This window comes from Nicotiana sylvestris, chromosome 2, assembly GCF_000393655.2.
Source record: "Nicotiana sylvestris chromosome 2, ASM39365v2, whole genome shotgun sequence".
In the NCBI taxonomy this organism is placed as follows: Eukaryota; Viridiplantae; Streptophyta; class Magnoliopsida; order Solanales; family Solanaceae; genus Nicotiana; species Nicotiana sylvestris.
The window spans coordinates 128976655-128982044 of record NC_091058.1 but is presented as its reverse complement, the minus strand read 5'-3'; positions in this window follow the sequence as shown (position 1 = coordinate 128982044).

Here is a 5390-nt window from a genome sequence, read left to right as displayed (position 1 = left end):
TCCTTTCTCAGCAGCCGAAATATGGGCTCACAAGTTGCTGTGAGTTGAGCGATGAACCTGCTGATGTAATTGAGTCTACCCAGCAAACTCATTACCTCTGTTTTGTTCCTTGGCGGTGGCAAATCTCGGATGGATTCAATTTTGGATGGGTCTAACTCAATCCCCCGTCGACTGACGATGAATCCTAGCAACTTTCCTGATGGAACCCCGAATGCGCATTTGGCCGGGTTAAGCTTGATATCATACCTTCGGAGTCTTTGGAAAAATCTCCTTAGGTCTGCCACATGGTCCTCCTGACGCCAAGATTTGATGATCACATCATCGACGTACACCTCGATTTCTTTGTGTATCATGTCATGAAACACGGCAGTCATTGCTCGCATGTACGTTGCCCCGGCGTTCTTTAACCCGAACGGCATTACCCGATAGCAGTAGGTTCCCCATGGCGTAATAAACGCTGTCTTCTCAGCATCCTCCTCGTCCATTAGGATCTGATGATAACCCGCATAGCAATCCACAAAGGATCCGATCTCGCGCCCAGCGCAATTATCGATCAGGATATGAATGTTGGGTAACGGAAAATTGTCCTTGGGACTTGCTTTGTTGAGGTTGCGGTAGTCGACGCACACCCTGATTTTTCCATCCTTCTTTGGGACTGGTACCACATTGGCCAACCACTCGGGATATCGAGTGACCCGAATGACCTTCGCTTGCAACTGCTTAATCACTTCTTCTTTGATCTTTACACTCATTTCTGTTTTAAATTTCCTTAGTTTTTGCTTGACCGGAGGGTATGCCGGGTCAGTGGGCAATTTGTGAACCACTAAATTGGTGCTTAATCCAGGCATATCGTCATATGACCATGCAAAAACATCTTTGAATTCCATGAGGGTTTTGATCAATTCTTCTCTGACATTCGGCTCAATGTGGATGCTAATTTTGGTCTCTTGGACGTTATCAGCGTCTCCTAGATTCACAGCCTCAGTGTCATTTAGGTTAGGCTTGGGTTTCTCTTCAAATTGGCACAGTTCTCGGTTTATCTCTTCGAAGGCTCCCCCTTCGTCACATTCAGATTCATCGTCACAAACGAACCTCTTGCATCATTGAGTCGGATTCAGATTGATTTATTAGACTAGGTCGAATATCCGCTGTGCATGCCATGTCATTAGAACCAGTAAAAAGAGAACTGTTCAGAAAGAAAAAGAACAAAACAAAATTAAAATGGGACAAAAGAAAAGAACTTTATTAAACTTGCAGGATAAAAGGGTTCACACTTTTACAAAAACGAAAGTAAAATTTGGATTACACCCTTGAATAATCCGGACAAAACAAAACACACAAAACATAAATCAAAGCCTACTACCAAGACTCCCCTCGGACAGGAAGAGGAGTAACTGTCCAATTGTTGGTCTTGGCCTCAGGCCCCACAAACTGTATCTCTGCTCTGCTGGAACCTTCTCCAGCTTCCACCATACTGACATCCGCGAATAGCTTCTCAAAACTCTGATTCAGGTCTTCATTTATACCGATCAAAGGTCCTAGAATCTTTGGGACCGGTGACCCCTTGGCACTTGCTTTGACAAAAGACCTTGAGAGGCGTGGCACTGGTTTAGGCAGAAACCAGACCCTCTTCTTCATTTTTCGCGCTTGCTTCCTATCTGCTGCGGTTGGTTTGAACCCCAATCCGAAAGTTTCCAGATTTTTAGGAAGGGAGACAGGTTGGACAATCCCTTGAAGCTCGACTCCCAGGCCTTTTCCCGGCACAAATCCATTACCCAGCATTTCTGAGACCATCATGACCGTTGCGGCAGCTACCCTAGGGTGCGGGATGATTTCTCCTTCAGAAATTTTGTTGGCCGACCCTGTATCGAAAATCTGGTAGACCCAAGGACCTTTGTCATCAGCGGTCTCTATGAAAGGTACAATGGTTCCGCCCATGGTGCACGTTGTATCCTCGCCGTGTAACACGACCTCTTGTCTTTCCCACTCGAACTTCACCATCTGATGTAGGGTGGAAGGCACCGCTTTGGCTGCATGAATCCAGGGTCGTCCCAACAGCAGGTTATAAGATACTGTGGCGTCCAACACCTGGAATTCCATGGTAAACAGGACCGGACCAATGGTCAGTTCAAGTACAACATCCCCTACAGTAGCTGTTCCATTTCCGTCAAACCCTCGGACACAGATACTGTTCTTGTGGATCCTTCCGTGGTCGATCTTTAACTGGTTCAAGGTAGATAGTGGGCAAATATTGGCGCTTGAGCCGTTATCCACCAATACTCGAGTTACCACCGAGTCTTCACATTTGACAGCTAGGTATAGAGCTTTATTATGCTCCGTACCTTCCACCGGCAGGTCATCATCTGAGAATGTTACCCTGTTCACCTCGAAAATCTTGCTGGCAATGGTTTCCAGGTGGTTTACAGAAATCTCACTGGGTACATGAGCTTCGTTCAATATCTTCAACAGGGCCCGACGATGCTCCTCAGAATGGATCAGTAATGACAACAGTGAGATCTGGGCCGGTGTTTTTCTCAGCTGTTCGACCACAGAATAGTCTTGTACTTTCATCTTCCTCAGGAACTCTTCAGCCTCTTCTTCGGACACAGGTTTCTTGGTTGCAACTGGGTTGGTTCTTCTTAGCTCCACCGGAGCAAAACATCGACCTGATCGAGTCAGCCCTTGCGCTTCACAACTGACTTCTTCCACCTGTTTTCCTTTGTACATCACCACCGCCTTTTCATATTTCCAAGGCACAGCCCTGCTGTCAATCATCGGCAGCTGGACCACAGGCTTTATGGTCACCAGTTCTCTACATACCCCTTTTAACACGACTGCCGGTGTGGGCGGGATTCCTGATATTACCAACTTGCTTGGCTCGGGTTTGCTTGTTATGGCGGACGGGCTCTTTCCCAATATCACTACCGGCTTGACGCCTTCTCCCTGCGACTGTACACTCGTCCTTCCACTGGTCGAGACTTCTTTCGGGGCGGCTTGGATCATCATCACTGTTTGTGAGGGTTTTCTCAACTCTCCTCCCTCACACACCAACTCAATCATGTGAGTTTCATGGTGCGCTGGCAGTGGGTTTTGGTTGATGTTAGGAGCTTCTGGTGTCTGGACCTTGATCTTATTGGTGTCGATAAGATCCTGTATGGCATGCCTTAACTTCCAACACTTTTCGGTGTCATGCCCGAGCATCCCTGAGCAGTATTCACAACTTATTGATCGATCCAAATTCTGAGGTGAGGGATTTGGTTCTCGAGTCTGGACAGGACTAACCAAACCCAATTGCCTCAGCTTGTGGAACAAAGCGGTGTAGGTTTCTCCCAACTCCGTGAAAGTTCTCTGCTTCCGCAACTTGTCATTCCTAGCATCTGGATTTCCCCGGAAGCCTGCCCCTGAAGGGTTTCTATACGCCCTCGGTGGAGGATAGGTGTTTTGTGGTGGTGCATATATGTTCTGGGGAGCCGGCATGCGCCATTGTGGGCGAACCGGAGGCTGAGTGTATGCTTGGGCCTGGTGTACGGAATAATGTGGTTCTCGAGGCTGATAGAAATTTTGTGGTGGGTTGTATGGGTAGTTTGACCTGTGAGGTCTGGGTTGGTTGTAGTGCGGCCTGCCAGCCCTGGACCAACTGCCTGCCTCGATCGTGGCAACCTCTTCTTTCTTTCTTCTCAGCGCACCTCCCGTGCCGCTTTGAATAGCCTGGGTTGTGGCTTTGAGTGCCGAATAGTTCAAGATTTTGTCAGACCTCAGACCCTCTTCTATCATGACCCCTATCTTGACCACCTCGTTGAAAGATTTTCCAACTGTTGTCACCAAGTGACCAAAGTAGGTTGGATCCAGTGTCTGCAAGAAATAGTCCACCATCTCTCCCTCTCTCATGGGAGGATCGACTCTAGCTGCTTGTTCTCTCCAGCGGAACCCGAACTCGCGAAAACTTTCCTCGGGTTTCTTCCCAGTTCTCAATAATGTGAGACGGTCAGGGACTATCTCGAGATTGTACTGGAAATGACCTGCAAAAGCCTGCGCCAGATCATCCCACGTGTACCACCTACTGGAATCCTGCCTGGTATACCATTCTAGTGCAGATCCGCTCAGACTTTGGCCGAAATAAGCTATCAGCAGCTCATCCTTGCCGCCTGCCCCTCTCATTTTGCTACAGAATCCCCGCAAATGTGCCATGGGATCACCGTGCCCTTCATATAAATCAAACTTAGGCATCTTGAACCCAGCCGGGAGTTGGACGTCTGGGAAAGGGCACAGATCTTTGTATGCTACGCTGACTTGATTGCCCAGCCCGTGCAAGTTCCTGAAGGACTGCTCCAGGCTTTTGAACTTTCTCAATACTTCATCCTGTTCAGGGGCCTTAGCCGGCTTCTCAATCTCTGCCGGCACTTCCAAATGTGGATTGTAAGCCTGTGGTTCGGGGGCATGAAACGTAGGCTCGGGGGGGTAGTATTGTGTATCGTGAGCCTGAAACAATGGCTCACTGGTCGTTCTTTGCAAAGGGGCTGATGTTGGTCCCACAAAAATGGGAATATTGGGTGTTGGGAGAGGTTGATGGGGTGGTGGAGCTTGGGAATCATGAGGGCTTCTTTCTTGATGATAAAGGGGATTTGGGCGGCTTGTGGAAGGGCCAGAGTGAGGGTATTCCGGCATGTGCCCCAGTGTTTCAGGGCTCTTTTGTGTTTTGGCTATGGCTAGCTGCATTGCATTCATCTCTAGTCCCATCCTTTCAATCTTTTCCATCGCTTCTTTTAGCAACTGGCTCATCGGCCTCTCTTCCTCATTACTATTCTCTGAAGTAGTCATGCTGGTTGCTATCGGTCCTTTGGATCTGGTTTGATAGGAGTGTGTTGCCAGAGTTCTTTAACAACTACTTTGTTTGATTCAGACAACAACAAACTTTGTTAGCGTTAGAATTTAACAGATTTGATCATAACACATAGAGGATGCAATGCACCTAGGCAGTTAACCGTTTCTACATGCTTTGCTTCAAACAACATGCGTCATCCCGGTTTGCTCATTCGTCCCCTTTTAAAGTACTTTGGGAAACCCTGTGTTTTATTTTATTTTGTATCTTCTTTTCTTTCTTTATTAAAAGCGGTCGAATCTTATGGGGATTGCCTACGTATCACGTCCCCGCGTGAATCAGACCAGGCGTAGTTCTGCCTCAAAGTAAAGACACATAGAAATTCTTCTGGAATCACTTAATTTCATTATCAAAATTTGCTATTACACATTACTTCAAATAAAATAGCAACAGTACAGACTCCACGGTTTTAAACTTGGTTTGAAGTAAAGAAAACAACATATGGGAAAACAACAAAAGCCAAATAAACAAGACTTGACCAAAACTAATTCTCCAACTTAAGGGCCCGCGA